This window comes from Nomascus leucogenys, chromosome 8 (genome assembly GCF_006542625.1).
Source record: "Nomascus leucogenys isolate Asia chromosome 8, Asia_NLE_v1, whole genome shotgun sequence".
NCBI lineage: Eukaryota > Metazoa > Chordata > Mammalia > Primates > Hylobatidae > Nomascus > Nomascus leucogenys.
In genome coordinates, this window is record NC_044388.1 from 74,327,465 (window position 1) to 74,351,219 (window position 23,755).

The 23,755-nt window shown below is 38.3% G+C and overlaps 1 pseudogene; it reads right to left on the reverse strand.

Annotated features, from left to right (window-relative positions):
* Window positions 1-294: 294 nt before the first annotated feature.
* LOC105740196 lies at window positions 295-2,481 on the reverse strand (annotated as a pseudogene).
* Window positions 2,482-23,755: the final 21,274 nt, after the last annotated feature.

Below are 23,755 nucleotides of genomic sequence, written 5' to 3' on the forward strand. Positions count from 1 at the left end.
TAAAAGTAATGGCAAAAACCGTGATTACTTTTGCATCAACCTAATACAGTTTGCATTGAAATCCAGTGCTAAACTCAGCTTTCAGGAAACCAATGTGACATAATATTGGTAAAGAAAACAAAGTGGAGAGTATGAAGGTAATGAATGAAAGGAATGGAGAGACTTTACTGAAATACTCTTGGGCATTATCTGCCTATACTTTTACTTGAACTCGTGGCTGGCTTTTGGTTTTACTTTATCTTTCCCCTCGAAAAGTAGGTCATCTGCTCTGCTGGGCTTTATTATCTGGGGACGTTACTTGCCCTTGACCTTGTGGTGGCTCTTGGTCTTCTGGGGCAGCAGCACGCCCTAAATGTTGGGCAGGATACCGCCCTGCGCCATGGTGACTTTGCCCAGCAGCTTGTTAAGCTCCTCGCCGTTGCGAATGGCCAGCTATAGGTGGCGCAGGATGATGCGGGTCTTCTTGTCGCGGGCCGGGTTGCCAGCCAGCTCCAGGATCTCGGCGGTCAGGTACTCCATCCAATACGGCCGCCAGGTACACCTGCGCTCTGGCCCCGACACGCTCGGCATAGCTGCCTTTGCGGAGCAGAAGGCGCTGGAGCCCGGCCAGGGAAGACCAAGTCTGGGACTTCAGCGCGAGCCTCGCCGCCCTGCTTCCCACAACCAGATGTCCCCTGCGAAGTAGCGCCCTCTAATGCCAAACCAAAAGCAGAGGTCGTAAGGACTATATCCCTTACACACACACACACACACACACACACACACACACACACACACACCCCTTAACGGCTAACTTCTCTGGAAGGTGCCTCATCCAAGCAAAGCAGAACTGCAGATACTTTTACATGCCTTTTCCCATTATTTTTTATCCAATCAGACTTTTTCAGACTTCCTTTGAATACAAGTATCTGCAGGATTTTCCTTGTCACCTGTAGACACTTTTTCTCTTTTCAAGGAAGCTAGAAACAGATTTTGATATACCTAAAGTTTTGAAGTGTTCTACAATCTCTAGAAAGGGCTCCAAGAAAGCCATGTGTAATATGCATTGTTTGTACAATTTGAGAATATTTATTTCCTCTACAGAGGGCAAGAAAATGAATGGGATGTGGATGTATGAAAGTCATATGTCATGTATTCATGGAAATTAATAAGTATATCATACATAGGTTAAGAAATGGGAGGACAAAGAGATAACTATATTCATGAGGCCTGAAATAAACAAGACACCTGGGCACAAGATACTTACGATATACTAAATATACAGCTAACACTAGATATCCAGGGTACACTGAAGGTTATACAAGCACCCAGTATTTTCAAGGCCTTGATTCAGCCACCTACTGGGGACACCCATTCTGTCACCATGTGTTCTCTGTTCAAGAAACACACTACTATTCAGCCTTTAACAATAAGGAAGTCATGCTATTTGTGAAAACATGGGTGAACCCAAGGAACATTAGGGTAAGCAAAAAAAAAAAAAAAACAGGCACACAAATGCAAACACTACATCATCTCACTTGTATATGGAATCTAAGTATATCAAACTTATAGAAGCAGAGAGGAGAACAGAGTTTACCAAACGTTACAGGTTGGGAAAATGTTGGTCAAAGCATACAAAATTTTAGTTAGACAGGTGGAATAAGTTTGGTTCAGGAGATCTATCGTAAAACATGGTGACTGTAATTAATACAATGTATTGTATACTTGAAAATTGCTATGAGAGTAGATTTTAAACGTTCTCACTACAGAAAGATACATATGTGAGGTAATGGATAATTATCTTGATTTAGCTGTTCTACAGTGTATACATATATCAAAACATCATGTTGTATACCATAAATATGTATATACAAGATTTATTTGTCAATTTTAAAAAAGAAATAAATAAAACCCATGGCTGTTTAGCACGTCTTTCTCACAGAGCAAGTGTGTGTCATTATCCTCTCCTATGGCACTTCCTGTCTGTGGGCTCCCTTGTTGGAATCTCCGTGCAAGTCCTTGTAATCACACCATTAGCTGGGAAAGTTAATGTGGCAGAGAAAGACAGGATGTTGGCACATTCTGTACTCCCAGGTCAACACTATGGTCCTCCCATCTTGCTTGCTCCCTATTCTAAGTATGTAAAATTACGCTATCTTTTTCCCTTGCTTCTTGCAGTGGATTTTAAATTTATTTAACCAACCATGCATATCTATCATCTTTATTTGGCCTGTGAGATTTTCTGTTCCATAGAACAGAAATATAGCAAACTTGGAAGCTCCATTGCATCAGAATATTTCCAACAAGATGCCAGGGTTAAGATCAAGAAAGATGAGAGAAATAGAAGCTCAGCTGCTGGGAGACTCTAAGTGAACAACTAGTAATCTTGTAGGATGTTGAAACAGATACACTGGCATCTGATCCAAGGCCATGTGAATCATAAATTCCTTTTGCAATGGCATCCTTGAGTGGATCACTGGTAAGGCCTCCCACGTGGCCCATTGTAACAGATGATTGACCATACCTCCAGGCAGTTCAAAAGGCCAAATGCTTCCTACTGCCTGGGGAGCTGGCCAAGCACACTATTGGCCAACACCAAGTACATTAGCTGCCAGTGAGTTCCTTTTATCAGACTTGAACATCATATACCAAAGACAGTTTCAGAAGTACCTTGGTTTTTAAAATCAGCGTTCTAGTTAATGTGTTTTTGCTAATAATCTATCGGTTGTGTTAGTAATTAATAATTCATGGATTGTGAATCACCCAATCAACTAGTACATTAACACAGCAGGGGGTGGGGGAGAAATTTTAAATTTCTCTGAACTTTAACATGTTTTCTTATGTGGTTTGTTTTCTTTAGTGGTTTGTTTTCAAGATTATAGAGTACTGTGTGCATATGGTCTAATGTACCACTTATGACGTGACAGCCTCTGTTCCTTTGCTTTTTCATTAAAGTCTTTAAATATCATTTCGTGCTCTGTTTGAAGTTTAAGTATCATCTTCATAATGTTCTCAACCTCTTATGGTATCTTGGTTTAATCTGTTTCCTAATTTGCTAGTCCAACTCCTTCTCCATAATTTTTAAAATAATTTTTCCAATTTACTAAGATTTTGAATCAGTCCTGGAGACATTGGTCCCTCAGTCTAAGTGTCATGTTTTCCGGGATCACTCTTCTTTTCCAGGTCGGATAATTCCTGCTCAAGCTAGGGTTGACTCGAAAAGGCAGCTTCTGACAGCAGTTGATTGTATGTAGCTGGATTTATGATCCAAATTTGATCAGTGTCATTTCTCATAGACTTAGGTTGAGGAGGTTAGTTTCTCTCAAGTAGTTGAAGCTGAAACCTACAAAATTTAGGTGCTGTAGGAAGAATCTTTTCAAAGTACTCTTGGTACAGGCCACACTCGGGTACTAGGCTGTCTGGTGTTGCTTTCTGAGTGGTTCATGCCAAATATGAACACTATTAAATCAGAGTGGAATTTGATCAACTCATTTACATGCATTATTTATTTTTCATCCACCGAGAGATTGGGTTGTCCCTATGCTTTCTTTGAATATGGCAACTATATATAGTTCCTACTTGGTACTGGCTGTCAGTCTTTTTTATCTCTAAGTAGTGGGAGGCTGAATCTACTATGCCTGAATCTTCCTTTAAGTAGTTTGCTATACCATAAATGACTTTAAGAACATTTGTTTGCCATCTGCAAAAACAATTCTAACTTTTACCAAAACTCAGAAGATTAGCATGAGAGATGCCCTACAGAGAACTACTCCATCTACTTTAACAAGGTCTTGAAACAAGTGTGCTCCAACATGGGCATTTCATCCAAGGAAACATGTTTTGAGAACTATTTTATCAAGGATATCGTCAAGCACACAGTAGGACAAGACTCCCTCTAGGCTCGTTGTAACAGATACTGCACTATCGACTCCAGAGAGAGCTAATGATCTGTGCACCTGCTCCTACCCAGGGAATTGACTAGGCATGCTATATCTGAGGACATCAAGGCCATTATCAACTACACCAACTCTATCCAAATAAGCTGCTGTTGAGGATTCAAAGAGCATAAGACAAAGGCTCTGTTCACAGCCGTCAACATTTTCTGTTAATAGCTACCTCTTAATGTATTATTCATATTTCTGATGGATAGCTCTTTGTATTACCTCTTTGTGAATTGTTCAAGATCCTATGTAATTGACTTGGTAAAACTTCTCTCCTTTCTACCTTAAATATTAAAAAGTAGGTCTATTTTGTTTCTGATTTTTCCTAATGAGGGATGGCACATGCTTGTATGTTTGTGTTTCAAAAAACCTACTATGTGGCCAAAAATGGTCTCAGTTCACCACATGATTTAGTGAAGGCCCCTGTATCAGTCTGTTCTTATGCTGCTGATAAAGACATACCTGAGACTGGGTAATTTATAAAGGAAGGATGTTTAACGGACTCACAGTGTTGCACAAAGAGAGTTTCAGAACTACCTTGGTTTTTAAAATTAGAGTTCTAGTTAATGTGTTTTAGCTAATAATCTATTGGTTGTGTTAATAATTCATCAATTCAGCATGGCTGGGGAGGCCTTACAGTCATGGCAGGAGGCAAATGAGAAGCAAAGGCACATCTTACATGGCAGCAGGCAAAAGAGAGCTTGTGCAGGGGAATTCCCACTTACAAAAACATCAAATCTCATGGGACCTCTTCACTATCATGAGAACAGTATGGGGGATGGGGGAAACTGCCCCCATGATTCAATTATCTCCACCTGGCCCCACCTTTGACACGTGGGGATTATTACAATTCAAGGTGAGATTTGGGTGGGGACAGAGCCAAACCTTATCAGCCCCATTGCTTTTAATGTGAATAGCCTGAATTAATTTATCTAATTATTGAGGTTAGACACATGTTGTATAATTGTTGGATTTATTTTTTTTCTGGTTTCAATTGCCATGATCTTGTGTCTTAGTTTTAACATATTTTTGGCCACAGTAGGGGAACTGCCCTTTGAAAGTATTGGAATCATCTTTGATTCCAATTGAACTGTACAAACATTTTGTTTTGCAACTTCTGAAGACAGTTCTATCAGAATTGCATTGAATTTTTAGATTAATATAGATGATAGACATTTGTATAGACTTGTGATTTGCCATCTAAGAAGCTAGATGCGTTGAGGTATGCAAACTCTTTATATACTTCTGTAAAGCTTTATGGTGTTCTTCATGGAGCTTTATATATTTTATGGAGCTTATTTTAAGTTATTTTTCTTGCTTATTAACATATCTGTGTATAAATATAATACGAGACTCTTACATTATATTTTTAACTGCTTTTCTATGAATGAATGCTATTGATATTTGTGTTATAATATTGTATTTGGCTGCTTTGCTAAATTTTATCATTTCAGTTTTCCAGGTTTTCCTCTAGGATTTTCCAGGTAGACAGTAATCTGTCAAGCAGGTAAGCAGTTTCTAAGCAGCAGCACAGGGGCAGCTGCTAGTATAGCTTGCCACATTTTTACATATTTAGCCAGGAAGGAGACAATGAATCCAAATGTTAGACAGTTTGTCTTCATCAGTTTGGGCTGCCATGAAAAATTACTATAGGCTTAAAAAATAGAAATTTATTTCTCACAGTTCCAGAAGCTGAGAAATCCAAGATCAAGGTACCAGGAGATCCAGTGTCTGCTGAGGACCTACTTCCTGACTTGCAAATGGCCCTCTTCTCCCTGTATCCCCACATGGCAGAGAGCAGAAAAAGAGAGAGAAAGCAAGCTCTCTCTTGTTTTATAAGGATGCTAATCCCATTCATGAGCTCTCCATTATCATGGCCCATTTACCTCCCAAAAGCCTCACCTCCTAATTCTATCACAATTGAGGTTGAGGTTTCAATATCTGAATTTGGAGAGAACAAACATTCAGTCCATAGCACAGTTTATTATTTAAACAAATAGCAAAAACAAAATCAACATGATGTTACATCCCTGTTTGCCTAGTTCCAAAAGAAGACATGAAACTGGAAGGGCCAAATGACAAATGACACAAGAGGTGGGCTGTTCTGTCATTGAGGAGCCAACTCCACACTACGGCCATGCAATTTTATAGCTTGCATCTACCCAAAGGGCAGATGTAGAAAGTCCTATGCCTCACTGGAACCAGAGAAGTGATAGATGAGAAACTACCTCGCAGCAGTCTCCCACAATATAAGTAACTTCCATCTAGTTGGGGAGGCTGATGATAAGAGGCCTTGTGACAATTCCTCACAAAACTGCCTCTTCACATATAAATATAATATAATTATAATTATAATTAAAATATGATATATTACAGGGAATTCTGCCATACAGGGGATTCTGGGAGGATCACAGGGCATTCTACCGTAATGGATCAGAGTGCAACTGAGTCTTGCCTGTGTGGCCTATGTGCAGATCTGCAAAGTTGCCAGGGTGCCACAGAAGAGCCACTGTCCTCCACAAATCATACAATTATTTTACTCTGTTTCAGTAATTAAACTTCTTCTCTAAATACATTATATAATAGTCTGAAGTGGTGATTTAAAATAGTGATAATAGTAGACTTGAATTTCTCAGATATAATACACACTTTTCTTTGACATATATTTCTGCCATGTTACTAACAGGCTTTAATTAAAAATAAGTATAAAATATTAGCATCTACCCATTTAGCAACTAGTAGATGCATATGGTACTTTTCTCCTTTAATTTGTATCATGAATTACATTTATAATTTTTATCATTAGCAACAATAGAAGCCATAATAATGGAAAAATATCCTGAAAATGCTATGGCAAAACATTTTTCAATCTAGAATTCTATGCACTGCTAAACTATAATTATAGGATGAGAGTAAAATTTAGACATATAGACGAAGACTGAAAAATTTTACAACTCACAGAAAGACACTTAAGTTAATGTATAGTAAAAGAAAATAATATTTTCACCATTTGGATTTCAGAAATCTAAAAGTTTTATAACACATTGTTAGTAAGAACACAAGGAAATGAGCAATGAAATAAATTATTGATAGATGTGTAATTTGTTGCAGCCCTCTGTGAAGAGCAATTTAGAAGTGTCCATTAATATTTAAACACAGACACAGATACTTTTGACCCACAAATTAAACCAAGAGATTTTCACCTGTAGTTACATTTGCACTGGTGTGGGCTGAAGCATATGCAAGAATATTTATTGCTACATTGTTAATAGCAAAGAAAGAAATCAATAATATAAATCAATAATATAAAATCAATAATATAAAACATATAGCATTGAATATGGTGAACACCCTGTTAAGAGTGCTTTACATATGTTAACTCATTTGTTAACTCTCCCAACAATCCTCTGAAGCCAGAGCAATTATCATCCCACATGACAGATGAGGAAACTGAGGAGCAAAGCTGTTAAATAACATGGCAGGCACTGTTACGAGTCTTTTACCTCTTGTGGAAAAGACAGTCTTATATGTTGACAAACCCATTTTTCTTTTCCTGAGCTACTGGCCTGCTCATTCCCATCATCCTTTGAAGTCACCTTGTGTGCCTCCACTGAACAGCCTGCATTGGATGGTGATGCCAGTAGGAAATAAATATTTGCTTTCTTAAACCACTGAGATTTTGTACAGTTTATTTGTTAACACTGTATAGTCTAGCTCACTCTGACTAGTTCAGAAATTGGTACCAGAAGTGGAGTACTGCCTTAACAAAAAACTAAAATAATTCTGCTGTCATTGGTCCATGAAAAAATCATGGGGGCGGTGAAGATGATGCAGTATAAACTGTATTTCAATGAGGATGGGGCACAAACTGGATGCAGACAACTAACAGCCAATTAGTTTTCAAGGGGAGTGTGGCATGTTTCACATTCTTTGTTGGCTGTGCCAAACTCCATTTTAAGATCCTTACTTCTTTATTCACCTGTATTTACTTTAAAAAGAACTCTAAAAGCAAAAAGCTCAGTTTTCAAGCCTCCTTGCCACTAATGTGGTCTTGATGCCCATTTCTGGTCAGGAACACATAAGCATTTTCTGATTTGAGAGTTGATGTGAACTCTGGATATGCATCCAGTGATGATGAAACAAAAGAATGAGAAGGGAAGCCAAAAGACTGGGCATAGGTATATTAGCCTAGAGGTGACAGGTAAACTGAAAATCTCAGTAGCTTACAAAAATAAAGGTGTATATCTTATTCACACTACATTCATTGAGATTGGCTGTAGCCCTTCTCCATGTCCTCTTCCTGTCAGGATCTAGGTGAATAAGGTAGATTCTACGTGGAAGATGGATGGTTGCATTATGGAGAGAAAATAAATAATTGGTGAGCCATGAACTAATGGTAAAAGTTTATTGTGGATGTGACTCATGTGACTTCTATTCACATTTTATTGACCAAAGTAAGTCATATAGATATGCCTGATGCCAATTGCCTAGGAAAGTATCACCATCCCAAAAGGAAAGGCATAGATATTTGTAATTAAAAATATAATTCATCACAATCCAAACTTCCGATCACAAATATTCGGTTCATGCTCCTTTCCACACACAAAATATATTCAATGGGTGCCCCTCTCCCACTCCAAGAAAGAAAACCCAAAAGTCCTATCCAGTCACAGCATCAGCACTGAAGTGCAGGATCTCATAATAATCTCTGCATAAGTCTGGATTTGAGTCCTTTTGTTCTGAAACCAATAAAATGACAAGTCTGGCCCACCTCTACTCTACCGCGCAACCGCATGTACAACAGTGGAACAGGAATAGGATAGCTACCAAAATAGGAAACAGACAATACTCACTTGTTGGAGGAAATTATGAAATCATCCAGGGAAGATATTGCAAAGTTTTTCTACACTGGAGGTGTACTGACTAATTCCTTGCTTAGTCCGTAGTTCTACATCCTCAGAATAGCTCATTGTTTTCCACAGCCTTTGGCTCCACCTTCTGGGAAATCTTTTCTTTTCCATTATTCCTTTTGGCCACATTTGAAGAGGACATTGGATATGCCCCGTCTTAGGAACTGAGCATCTTTCACAGTCCATCTTCTGCCAAAAAATTTAAAAATAAATAAAATTTAAAAATTGGTATACCAGGGTAAACCAATATATTTTTTGAGTCCTGAAGTTATGGTCTCCTTTAGTCCAGGCTGATTTGTACAACTCTCAAGGCCCTTTTCATTGCCTTGCTTACAACCAACTTTGCATGCTAACTTTACTTGCCACCCTTCCCTTCCCAATTAATGTGAAGATGTGCTCCTCTCTTCAAATCTTTCTCTCAACTTAATTTTGGGCACTTCAAGCCTATCAGATTCCCATGGGAAAGCCATGTTCGTTGTCTCATTTTTCTGAGCCATTTTGTTGAATCAAAAGTATTTACTAGATACTATCTTAATTCAGAGGTTTAAACAACAAACATGAACATGGTTGAACATGGTTCCCTCATTGTTTTGACTTTAGTTCTTGTCATGAGAATGACTTTTAACAAGTTTTTTGTTTCTTAAGTCATTTCTCAATTAAGATGAAGTTTTTTTCTTCCAAACCTAAAAGTCTAGATATTCTGAAACTGGCCAATTATTTTTGGGCCTCCTATATTTTTGGAGAACACTGTCCAATGCAATCAATAGTAACAAAGGCACACTACTAACAGCCAATATCTCAACCACTTCACCCAAAGCAAGAAGCTCATTAGATATATTATCAGCTTTCCAAGTTGCTTTAGGCAAAAGTTTAATGTATTTCAAAGGTTATGCTTCTAGCCTCTAAAAATTTTTTTTTCCTTTGCCTCCTGATAAGTCCTGAAGCCAACACTACGGGCATTTGGACTTTTGTTTGTTCATTTGTTTGTTTCTCTTATGGTAGCATTTGACTTCTAGTACTAATTTTTCTTTAATCAGTCAGAACAGGGTAGGTTATGCTGCAGTAGCAAATAATCCCCCAAATCTCAATAGTTTACTAGAACCTCCTTCATTCTACATATGCAATGGACAGCTGTTGCTCTGTTCCACATCATCTTCACAATAGCACTGGGTTGATAGGACGGCTTCCATCTAGAACATAATAAGTCTCATGACCGAAAAGAGAGAGCATTGAAAAAGTTTTTGACTGGAAATGACACATCATTTTGGCTCAAATTACAGTAGTCAAATTAAACCATGTGAACAATTTTGATATTAATGAAAAAGGGAAATATAATCCTTCCTCAAGAGAGGGGAAGAAAATATCTGCATACAAATCATTGATGGACTCAAGAAGTAGAGTGAGCTTCGATCTTTGATGTCATCATTATATCACTGCCTTACTTTTGAGCTGTCTAAACCAGTATTTCCAGTTCATGAGTTCAGCTACTCTAATTTACTACTTAACTCACATGTTAAGGCCTTGCTTTTCTTCAATGATGGTAATTATCTGGTTTCTTTACATTTCTTATGCATAACTATCTGATAAACTATATATGCTTTTACTTTTTTATTGTCTGTAGCTCCCAAGTAGAATACAAACATCTGAAATTCACTGTATCCGTCTCTGAGTAATGTTCTTTTGAGCTCGGTCACAATCATTTTTTGATATCCTATCCTATAAGCTTAACTTATAGTGTTAATCAGTATTAATACATCTTAGTGGGAAAGAAGGAAAAAATAAACGATCACACACACACACACACACATTTATGTAACAGAACAAGTGTGAAAATACCTAAAAGCTTTATAGCTCCTTTTGTCAATGGATACATGACAGTATTTATGGCATTCTTTACTACTCTTATTCTATGCTCCATTTGTCTTCAGTCAGCACCTCAGCTGCCCTTATGTTTTACTTGGTAAGGCAAATTCCTAAATGAGCCTGGTAATTAGTGATCCTGCTTATATGAAGGTGCTATAGTTTTTAACCTTTTCACTGGGCTTGAGAGTAATAAGGACTCCCAGAGAATTCCTTGTGTTCCAAAAGTACTTCTCCGTGACATCTTGGTATAGGAGTAACTCTGTTTACCTTTGATAATCAGGAAGAATGACTCCAGTTAGTACAATTATGTGATGCCTATACATTCCTTTTTTTTTTTCTGGGAAAAATGTAACGTGAAATTATGTGCAAAAACCATGCCTTGTTTATGTATGTATCAAACACTTCTAGAGCTTTCTCAATACAGTTCTCTTCTCAGCAAACAAGAGGACTATACCCTCATCCTCACCCCTGCACTTAGGTGTAGCCAATGTGTTGTAACTTAAAGAGGAGAGGGGACTGGATAAAGGGAAATTTGCCTAACAAGCTTCTTTATTTCACCTAGTGGAAAAAAGCCTTAATCTGCAGTGGGGCAGTTCTCAAGGACATAGACTGAATTGGCTCATGCATTTATGGAAGGTGAGGAGTCCCATGATCTGTCATCTGCAAGGTGGAGACCCAGGAAAGCTGGTGGTGTGATTCAGTCTGAATCTGAAGGCCTGAGAACCAGAGGAACTGATGATGTAAATCCCAGTTCAAGGGCAGGAGACCAGATGAGATGTCCCAGCTCAAGCAGTGAGGCAGAAAAAAAGGCCCAAATTCCCCATTCCTCTGCCTTTTCTTCTATTCGGACCCTGAATATCAGGTGGCATAATGCCATCCACACTGGGAAAGACCGTTTACTTTACTAGGATCACCTATTCAAAGGCTAATCTCATCCAGAAATACCCTCACAAACACAGCCAGAAGTAATGTTTAACCAGATAGCTGGTTATCCCCTGACTCAGTCAAGTTGACACATAAAATGAACTATTTCAAAGCTTACTGTAATCAACACAGTATAGTATCATCAAAAAGACAGACACAAATCAGTGGAATGAGATAAAGAGTCTGGAAATAAACCAACAAAAATATTGTCAACTAAGGCAAAGGTAATCAATGGAAAAAAGATAGTCTTAGCAACAAATAGTATTGGAACACCACAATGTGTTAATAAATGACCCTGGAGACATCTCTCACACCTTATACAAAAGTAACTAAAAATAAACCAAAGGACTAGATGTAATATATCAAACAGTCAAGCTTTTAGAATAAAATATAGAAGAAAATTTACATGATCTAAGATTTGGCAATGAAGTTTTAGCTATAATAACAAAAGTATTATTCATGGGAGAAAACAAAATTGGTGAGTTCAGTGTGGGCTAAAATAAGGGAAAAAAAATCACTTTGCAGTAGAGAAACCTGAAACATTACCTAAACCAAATGATGAAGGTTAATGTCAGTGATGTCATGTGAATATCATGTACTCCCTAAAATGATGTGACAAGAAGGGCCCTTTGCCTTTGTGGTATTATTTCAAAAAATCTATAACACTAGTGTAATTACGAAAAAAAAGCAAATGATCTTCAGGACTGTTAAGGTCATGAAAAGCAAGAAAAGACTGAGACATTGTCACAGACAAAAAAACACTAGGGAGATACGACAAGTAAATGCAGTGTGGTATTCCAGATTGGACCCTGGAACAGAAAGAAAATATTAGTGGAAAAAGTGGTGAAATCCACATAAAGTCTAGGGTTTGGTTAATAGAGTTTCATGTATCAATGTAAGTTTCTTATATTTGACAAGTGTATCATAATAATGTAAAATCCTGACAATGGGGGAAAGCTAGGTGAAAGATACATGGGAACTCTCCTGTACTATCTTTGTACTATCTTTGCAACTTTCCTGAAAATCCAAATTATTCTAAAACAGAAAAGTTCACGCTATTAGAAGTCAGGATAGAGGTTACCTTGAAGGAGCTGAGGTCTAGAAGAGACCATGAAGGGTCTTATTAGCTAACACAAGTTGAGTATCCCTTATCCAAAATGCTTGGAACCAGAAGCATTTCAGATTTTTTTCAGATTTGGAATGTTTGCATTATACTGAGTATCTCAAATCCAAAAATCCCAAATCTGAAATACTCCATGAGCGTGCCTTTGAGAGTCATGTTAGCATTCAAAAAGTTGCAGATTTTGGAGCATTTTGAATTTCCAATTTTTAGATTAGGAATACTCAACCTGAGTAGAGGCTACCTGCTAATTACCTGGGAGCTAATTATATGGATATGTCATTTTGAGAAAGTTTACCTTGCTGATATGGATAATTTTCTGGATACAAATTATACTTTGATAAAAATTCTTTTAAATGAGACAATAGTTATTAACTATATTTTAAGTACTTTTTAGTTCTACAATTCAGAATTCTTTAGTGCTAAATGTTACATATTTTGAAACAAAAGTTTTGTTTATATTTATTTATTTGTTTCTTTTTTTTTTTTTTTTTTTGAGACAAGTTCTCACCTTATTGCCCAGGCTATAGTGCAGTGGGGTGATTATAGCTCACTGCAGCCTCAAACTCCTGGACTCAAGGGATCCTCCTGCCTCAGCCTCCCAAGTAGCTAGGAGTACAAGCATGCACCACCATATCCAGCTAATTTTTGTTTGTTTATTTCTACAGAGGCAGGGTCTATGTTGCCCAGGCTGATCTCAAACTCCTGGCCTCAAGTATCCTCCCACCTCAGCTTCCCAAAGCGCTGGGATTACAGGTGTAGTCACTGCACCCAGCCAAAAGTTTTATTTTAAACTTATTATGATGATCATGTAACAGATTTATGTGGTTTGAAATTCAAACCTATAAAAGAAAATAATAAAAAGCTAACAGATAGACAAACAAAAACAAAAGCAAAACCCCACTTAGCCATGCTCTCTAGTTCCTCATTTCCCTCTTGGAAGAAACCAGAGTAATGTTCCCTGTGCATCCTTCCAGAGACAATTTTTTAAAATACTTTTTTCTTTTTAACAGAAGGGATGGTAGACTACTTCTTTTAAATTAAATTAATATACATTTACTTGTTTCTTTTTATTGCTATATAAAATGAATTTGGGGAAACAGAAAAAATGACCTAGTATTATCATACTAACACACCAAAATTTTTCAGTTATATGTATTTCCTGTGTCAGTTTTTACCCCACTTGTTTTTTATTTGGTTTGAAATCATAGTACCAGATAAAAATTTGAGGCAGGCATTTTAGACTTGTTTTTCTTTTGTAACATAAAACTTTGAGAGCATCAGGGAATCTGGAAATATTCATTTAGTTATTCATCATTCAAAATATTGTTATATCCACTTTGTGTCAGACTATTTGTTAAGAACTAAACTAAAAGAAAAAGATGGGGCTGGACATGGTGGCTCACGCCTGTAATCCCAGCTACTGAGGAGGCTGAGGCAGGAGAATCGCTTGAACCCAGGAGGCAGAGGTTGCTGTGAGCCGAGATCATGCCACTGCACTCCAGTCTGGGCAACAGAGCAAGACTCCATCTCAAAACAAAAAAAAAAATGATTACACCCTCTGGGAGATTGCATTCAGATAGAACAAGTAAAGGTGTAGAACCTAAGATGTGACAAGGACGCTATTTGGTGACTGATTCTTCCTGGTAACATTTATAAAGGCTTCCTAGGGGAGGGCGTGTTTGTGTAAGAGTTTTCCAGGTCGGAAAGTATGTACAGTGGAAAATGTATATGAAAAGACCGTGTTTGGGAATCAGGGATTATATATTGTGATTAGAGGAAAGATTCCTAGGGTTTGATACCCACAAAGAATTAGAGTTTCTAGGTGCTTCTGGACATGTGGATTGATGACAGCAATACTAAAAATACAAAAATTAGTGGGGCGTGGTGGTGAGCGCCTGTAGTCCCAGCTATTTGGGAGGCTGAGGCAGGAGAATAGCTTGAACCCGGGAGGTGGAGGTTGCAGTGAGCCGAGATTGCGCCACTGCACTCCAGCCTGGGTGACAGAACGAGACTCCGTCTCAAAAAAAAAAAAAAAAAAAAAAAAAAAGCAGGAGTTAGCAGAAAACCAACAAGATGTGGGAAGGAGGGAGAGAGCTGCAACACCCAAGAGGAAAAATAGCAATGCTGAAATCAAAGTATAGTGAAGGAGAGAGGATGCTGGAGGCTATGAAATTCTTTCTGTGAGGCAATGGGGCAATGACCCTAGAACTGCTGAGTTAGCAGCAGTGACAGACTCAGTGCCAAATCATATATCAGAAAAGAAAATATCAGATAGAGGTAAAGTCCAGATCCAAAGAAGAGGGTTTTTAGCCATAAAGCAGACAGTAGAACCCACCCAGCTTTCTAGGGTGCAGGGGACCTCCCTTTCAGGCATCATGAACATGGGGGACCATAACTAGGCATGATGGCTTCAGATACAGGGCCTGTTCATCTCCTGGTGTGGTCAGGCACTGCCTGTTGAGAGCAACCCCTTCCAAATGCTACTGCTGTGTTTAACTAGGGCTCTTGATAATCTGACCAGCTTGTGTCTTACTGATTTTAGGAGAAAAATGGAGCAACCTGCAAGATAAGTGGGATTAGCCTCGTGCTGTCTCCCATGCATACCACTCATGCACACTTGGCGAGCATGGCAGTTCCATTTATTTTGTGCCCAGTTGTGATTTAAAAACTTTTAATTAATTAGTCTTATTAGCCTTCATTTGGATTTAAATGCCAAATAATAACCTTCTACCTTGTAAGAGGAGCCCTTTTAACTAAAGCAAGGCTCAAGTTTGGATAAATTTGTCCTATTTATTATTCATCCACAAGCTCTCTTAAAACACTGAATATACACTAAGAAGGCTCTCAGCACTCTGAATAGTATGATAAATCAAAAGCCAGGAACTTCTCAAAGTCATTGTGTATTAGTCAGGGCTCTCCAGAGAAATAAAACCAATAGAACATATATACAAGGGCCTTTACCCAAATGTCATCTTTTCAATGAGTCCTCTTGCCTGCTTAATTTTTCTTTTTAGCATTTGCCACCTCCATATAACATGCACTTTACTTATTTATTGTCTTATTCTCTTTCACATGGGCAGGGGTTGCATTTGTCTGTTTACTGCTGTATCCCTAGCACCTAGAGTGGTGCCTGGCATATGGCAGGTGTGTGATACATGTATTTGGAGTGGAGGTAAAAGTCCCCACTTAGGCTATCCACTTTTGTGACAGGGACTACACAGGTATCACTTGTCATTGTACCTACAGCAGCTCACCCAGAGCCACAAAAAAAGTGGCTCAAAGTATATATTAACAAAGAAAAAAATGGAATAATCCCATCTGAAGGCCAGGACATAATAAAAGCAACATACCTCTTTTTGGAAGGGCATGGAGAGCATCAACCTTAAGACTAAAAACTAAACTTGAGAATCAATTATTACATTTCTGTTAAAAATTACCCAATACAAATAGTTAACTTTGAAGAAATATATGAATAATGATGGTATCTGCAAAAGAGGAAAAGACTTAATTTCATTGTACCTTAGTTGTAAATAGTATTCAGGCCACCATTTGGAACCTATTTGACATAGTTTAGTTTCTGTCTATGTTCATAACAGAGGGCAAAGGCCCATTTACATCCAACCTCTGTATGCCAGCAGCCACGTATGCCACACTCCAAAATGGCTAAACAGTCATTCGTCAGAATTGGTTCCAAGAACTCCAACAAAAATTAGAGTTCATGGTGCCAGATTGGCCTGGATTTTCAAGCTCCTGGGTGATTACAAAATTGTAAATAATGATGTTGTCCACTGATTTTCATAATGCGGTCCTCCCTGCTTCTCTGTGCCTTCCTCTTATGTCCATGGCACCAATTTCTCTGATAGTTCCCCCAGGGGATAGGGTTAGATGTGGGTTCATAAGTGCTGGACCACTGAGGGTAATTAACTCTTAAGACTAGCGAGCACTTTCTGAATCTGAAGAGTCACATATTAAAAGAGGCAGGACCATCTTCTGATTTCAAAAAAGCAACTACATGACCACCCTGAAAGTGGTTTCAAAACAGTTGAAAGCTAGCTGTTCAAGTTGATAAAAGCCATTGCAGTTCCCTGCAGGGAATGCTGATGGGCTCCGTTCCCTCTGCACATTAGAGCCATTTAAATGAAGTAATTGATCATATTAACTGAAATCACCTGGCTTATAGCTCAGGTCCTAAGAATTGTTAGTGGCACTAGGAGCTACAAAGAGGAGTCCCCAAAAGAAACGATTCTCACTTTATTTTGGCAGATGGTTGGCTTAAGTAGTACTGGCCCTATTCCATAATAATAAAAAAGGAAAAAATAAATTTTATGTAAACCTATTTCCAAGACTTCTTACTCCTTCTTGTCAGCATTTCAATTTTATTTGGCGGAACTATCTTTTCTCAATTATGTGTGATGTATTGTGGTCGTGAATCATGGTGTCCTGAACTCCCTTTGGAAGCTAAAAGGGTCTGTTGAGGCTCTACCTACCAGCTCTGTAGGGTGTGTTAAAGCAAAAGAGTGAGCACTTTACTTAAATTTCACCAATTATATTATCTTCTGAGACCTTAAATATTGAGTAGAGGGAAAATACAAGTTCAAACCTATTTATTTCAACAATGGAGCAAGTTGCTACAGCTAAGACCTTTTGAGGCTGCCTGTTTCTTCAGGTTTTCCTTTGATCCTCAGAGTAACCCCACCTCAATTTATTTGAATAAATGTACCTGTGGCTTAACCAACATACAGGTGGTTTCTTTAACTACAGTGCAAAAATCTTCACACATACAAATTTTAAAAAACAATTCTCAATATGGAAAGAGAAATCAATATAATTGGCTATAAATTATTGGCATCTTTTCAAAGAGATTTTCTCAAGAAAGTAATAGTGAATTCCTAAAACTCTTATAACTATTAAAGGACTCAAAACAAACATATAGGCCGGGCGTGGTGGCTCATGCCTGTAATCCCAGCACTTTGGAAGGCCGAGACGGGTGGATCACGAGGTCAGGAGATCGAGACCATCTTGGCTAACACGGTGAAACTCCGTTTCTACTAAAAATACAAAAAATTAGCCGGGCGTGTTGGCGGGCACCTGTAGTCCCAGCTACTCGGGAGGCTGAGGCAGGAGAATGGCGTGAACCCAGGAGGCGGAGCTTGCAGTAAGCTGAGATCGCGCCACTGCACTCCAACCTGGGGGACACAGCGAGACTCCGTCTCAAAAAACAAACAAACAAACAAACATATATATTCTGGCTGGGCAGGTGGCTCATGCCTGTAATCACAGCACTTTGGGAGGCCAAGGAGGGTGGATCACTTGAGGTCGGGAGTTCGAGACCAGCCTGGCCAACATGGTGATACCCTGCCTCTACCAGAAATACAAAAATTAGCCGGCGTGGTAGTGGGTGCCTGTAATCCCAGCTACTTGGAAGGCTGAGGCAGGAGAATTGCTTGAACCCAGGAGGCAGAGGCTGCAGTGAGCCGAGATCGCGCCATTGCATTCCAGCATGGGCAACAGAGGGAGACTGCATCTCCAAAAAAAAAAAAAAAAAAAAACTCATATATCCTACAAAGCAAGTGATAAAAATCAAAATATGACAATGGGCTGAGAGGAAAGGGAAACTAGTAGTATTAAAGAAAGTTTTTAATGAACAAATAATGCTAAGGCAAATTTTTTGTTTGTTTTTGGTTTTTGGCTTTTTTTTTTTTTTTTGAGACAGTCTCACTCTGTCACTGAGGCTGGAGGGCAGTGGCACTGTGTCGGCTCACTGCGATCTCCGTCTCCTGGGTTCAAGCAATTCTCCTGTGCTAAGGCAAATTTTTAAGGATTATAAATAGTAAATATTAGAAGGGATACTGCTTAAAAATAAACAATTTGGATAGATAAATGGTCTTCAGACTCTTTTGATTGTACAATATGTAAAAGAATTTTGAAAACTTTAGGCATTCCTTTGAATATTTTTAACTTGATTTCTAAAACTTTTCATCAAAAAATAAATTGTTTTGTAAATAAAGGGAAACATTAAACGTTATAAGATGAAATTAGATGAAGAGTGACTATAATTAGAGTAAGTATTTCATGGCATAATTTTATTTTAATAAAAGTTTTAACCACTTTATTGTATCATTCATATCAAGTTTTTAAAATATATATTGAAACTTGGTGCTCTGGGAAAATATGCCAGCTTCATTTGAAAGAACCAGTTCCTATCCTGTACTGCTTCAGTTATTCTGAATTCAGAACATTCCCACTCTGGCCAGGCCTCTCTTATAATAAAACATACAATACTCTGCATATTCACAGTGATTAAAAAAAAATACACACAGCAGACAAAAAAAGAGGGAGCAGGCAAACCAAGAGCCAAGGTGAATGTGTTAATCATTAGCAGGTTATCCCCAAACCAATATTTGGAAGTACCCCTTTGTTGACAACCAGAAAGTGTTTACACTTCAGGCATTGCACCTAAATAAAGTGTGGATGCCTTTCCTTTCTAAAGTGGGAGGAGGGATATTGTGGACATAGGCACATTCTCAGGCAATTTTAGGAAATAAGTTGAAATTGATGGAAATTGAGAAAGACTTTGGAAAGTGTTTGCCTGCTTCCACCACCAAAAAGTCCATGGAGAAAGCAAAGTAAAAGGTCCAAAAATGAAAGTCAGCAGAAAACAGAAAGATGGGCAACAAGGTTTTACCACACAGATACATAGAAGAGAGATTCTTTGTAAAGAAAACACAACAAATTGAGGACAATCACTAAATAAAACAAAATCGAAGGAAACTCTAAGACCACCAGCCAAAAAGCAAGGGAAAATGATTAACACCTTGGCACACCTTGGTGAAGGAATTCCAGGGTAAAGAGAATCCTATAGCACCTAGCCTAAACATAGGTCTCCTACAAAAAGTAGCTGGCCAACTAGACTTCCTCATATTGGACATCAGAAGAGACTAGCAGGAAGTCAATACTGTTCTGAATAAGACAAATTGTGAAACAAAATTTCTATTCCCAGCTAAGTTAATATTGCAATGTATTAAGGCTCCACAGTGATCATAAAGAGTATTAAGAAATAAATTCTTAGCTACTCTGGGACTCAGAGGCTCATCCAAGTACTGCTCCAAAAAATACTCCATTGAAATGTTTTGAGATGAAGAAGGATAAAGGATGGACATGAGAAAACAAAACAAAAAAACAAACACTTCATTGTCCAGGGGTGTGCTAAGTGAGCAAGAAGTGTCCAGCACTCAAAATTAAGGAGGCACTCACTCTCATGTGCCAATTCTGTTCTTGCATGAGCCTGAGAAAGGATGCCTCCTTAAATATTGCTCCCTGGGCACCTCACTTGCCTCACCTTGGTTTCAGCCCTCAAATTATGTTCAAATAACAGTGACAAGTATAATACCCGATAGAATGCAAATGCTATAATTCTTGTATGGAAACTACTCAATGCAAAATTAATACATTAACTGCAAAAGTCAGAGCAAAACTTCCAGAGAACAGTAATGGAACCAAGAGTGAGGTGATAGGATGCCTCAGTGTGTCTGTTTTCTTATTATATATAAGGAGAGAGACATGGCTGGGCATGGTGGCTCATGTCTGTCATCCCAGCATTTTGGGAGGCCAAGGCAGGAGGATCCCTTGAAGCCAGGAGTTTCAGACTAGCCTGAACAACACAGCAAGATCCCTGTATCTACAAAAAAAAAAAAAAAAAAAAAAAAAGCTGAGAGTCAACAGCCACTTTTTTACTATATAGGTTATTAACTTGAGGAATAAAGCATTAAAAGAACAATGAATTTGGGAGCACAGCACAGCAAAATGTAATCTGCCCACAAAAGTGGACTTAGAGGAGCAATTTTCCTCTAAGCTTTAACCTGTTTCATAATTAAATAAAAATAAATGAAAAATAAATAAACTATCCAAAACAAAATTTATATGAAGTAAAGCAAAGGGAAATAGGACATAAGCTTGATAAAAGACAATGCTAATCGATTATAAAATAAAAAGACAAGCAGGGCTGGGCGCAGTGGCTCATGCCTGTAATCCCAGCACTTTGGGAGGCCATGAGGGGTGGATCATCTAAGGTCAAGAGTTTGAGACCAGCTTGGCCAACATGGCAAAACCCCATCTCTACTAAAAATACAAAAATTGGCCAGACATGGTGGTGCGTGACTGTAATCCCAGCTACTCGGGAGTCTGAGGCAGGAGAATCACTTGAACCCGGGAGGCGGAGGTTGTAGTGAGCCGAGATCGCGCCACTGCACTCCAGCCTGGGTGACAGAGTGAGACTCCGTCTCAAAAATAAATAAATAAATAAATAAATAGATAAATAAATAAAAGACAAGCTATTCTTAAAATTAGTAAATGACTAAGTAGTCTAATGAAGGAGAAAGAAAGCACACATGCAATTGGGTCAGAAGTACAAAGAAGTTAAAACCTCAGATATAGATAAAATGAATATATTATTAAAAAGATAGTCTGATAAAATAGTTGAATTTTTGCAAATATACTTTAAATAGTGTGTAAAATAGATGATCCTCCAAGATAACATGAATGGTCAAAATTGATCAAAGAAAAATATAGAACCCCTCAAAAAACCAATAACTGAAGGAAATTGAGAAAGTTATTGAAGAAGTCTCCTCAAAATGGCTTTCAGCCCGCCTAATTTTTACAAACCAATGCTTTCAAGCTTTCAAATAGCAATAGCAATTATAAAAATTCCATTCTAGTCAATCTTTTTCAGAGTAATGAGGAAAAAGGAAAGTTCTCCTTTCTTGTTTTTGAAATCAGCATAAGCTCCATATCCAGACACAAAAAAGATACACAAAACACATGTATGCATACAGAGCCAATCTCATATATCAGTACATCAGCCAAAGTCCTAAATAAAGTATTAGTGAATCAAATTCTGTTGTACATCAAAAGAATATTCAAGGGAAAGCTCAACATTAAGAAATACATTAATATAATTCATAATATTTAACAGTCAAGGAGGAAAAGCGTCATCTCATCATTAGATAGAAGACAATAAGCTATTTGAGAAAAAAGAATTAATTTTCATGACTATTAATGTTAGAAACAAACCTCTAGGGATAGGGAGGGGAGATGAGTTAGAAATGTTTCCTAGCAGTTCACAATTGCATCTATTCTGAAGCCATTAGGAATGTGAATGGTAACTCCTCCTCAAACCATCACATAAGGAAACATACCCTGAAGGTCTGACACACCAAGTCATCTGTCAGGAATGAATCAGAGAAGCTGCTGGAAAAACCTAGGCATGCTGAGTCATCATTGTTCTTATCACCCGTGGCAACTGATGCAATTGGAAGTAACTGATGCTTTCAGGGTCATGGTTTCTTCGAAGCCTGAGCTCATTAATTTTGCTGTTTGAGAACTTGCAGTTTGATCCAAAAGCTGACAGCATCGATTGTCCCATTGCCTTCGTTCCTGCTCTGATACTGGAAGTACCAACAAAAGAGGAGGAAGAGGACCAAGAAGAACATGAAAGCGGAGGACCAGGGACCGGGCGCGGTGGCTCACGCCTGTAATCCCAGCACTTTGGGAGGCCGAGGCGGGCGGATCACGACGTCAGGAGATCGAGACCATCCTGGCTAACACGGTGAAACCCCGACTCTACTAAGAAATACAAAAAATTAGCCAGGCGTGGTGGCGGGCGTGTGTAGTCCCAGCTACTCGGGAGGCCGAGGCAGGAGAATGGCGTGAACCCGGGAGGTGAAGCTTGCAGTGAGCCAAGGTCGAGCCACTGCACTCCAGCCTGGGCGACACAGTGAGACTCCGTCTCAAAAAAAAAAAAAAAAAAAAAAAAAGCAGAGGACCAAGACCCCTTCCCAACTGCTCCATTGGTCAAAACGAAGTCAAACAGAGCAGAAGCTCTCAAAAGGATGATACTTTGAATTTGCTTTCTGTTTTATTTTCTACATACATAAAAGTGCACAAATCATAGATGTACAATATTCACAAAGTAAGCACACATCCAAGTCAAGAAGTGAAATATTTCTAGTATCCCAGGAGCACTTCTTAAGTACCATCCATCCAGCCACGATCCCCATCCCTGCCCAAGGGAAATCACTCACTGATTTTTAACAGGACAGATTGGTTGTAGCTATTTTTAAAGAGTATTTTATAAACCTTTAAAAGAATGTGCGTTTTGTCTTCCTTTAATCAATATTGTGTTTATGAGACCCATTCATCTATTATATATTGGGGTCTGTTAATTCTCATTGCTATATAAATAGACCATGGTTTATTTACTCATTCTTCTCTTAACAGACAACTTCCTGTTCAGGCTATTACAGATAGTGCTCCTATGAATATTGTTGTACATGTTTTATGGATGTATATGTGCATTTCTAAGTAAAATGTCTGAGTCACTGGAATTGTACATTTAGCTTTAGGAGATATTGCCGAGCAGCTTTCCAAAGTTCACATTCATAACGTATGAAAGTTCCAGTTGCCCCACATGCTTGGCAACATTTTGTTTTCCATCTCCTTTCATTTTATCCATTAGTTAATTTTATAGTGGTATTTCATTGTAGTTTTGATGTTCATTTCTGTAATGACTAACGAAGTTAAACATCTTTTTATGTGTTAAGGAGCCACTTCCATTTTCTCTTTTATGAAGTCCCTATTCAAGTCATTGGCCCATTTTTTAGTTGGGTTGTCTGCCCCCCACCCTTTTTTGGTCTTTTTTTCTCTTTTTTCTGTACATAATTTGACTACCTATTATACTATGTCTTTCTTTTTTCTTCTACTTCTTCTTTTAGTTTTCTGCAAACCCCCCTTCCTCTTTGTATTGTCAATACCATGAAGGCAAAATCAATGTTCTCATCTTAGTATCACCTCAGGGCCTGACACTCTGTTTTTCTGAAAAACCTGCTCAAAAATACTCATTGATTTGCATTAGGAGACTCTCTTCATCTGCTGAATTAGCCCAAGTTTCTTGTCCTAGCAGTTTTTTAATAGGATTTAAAATATGGTGGGAACTTCTTCTCTAGACATGCTGTGGCAAA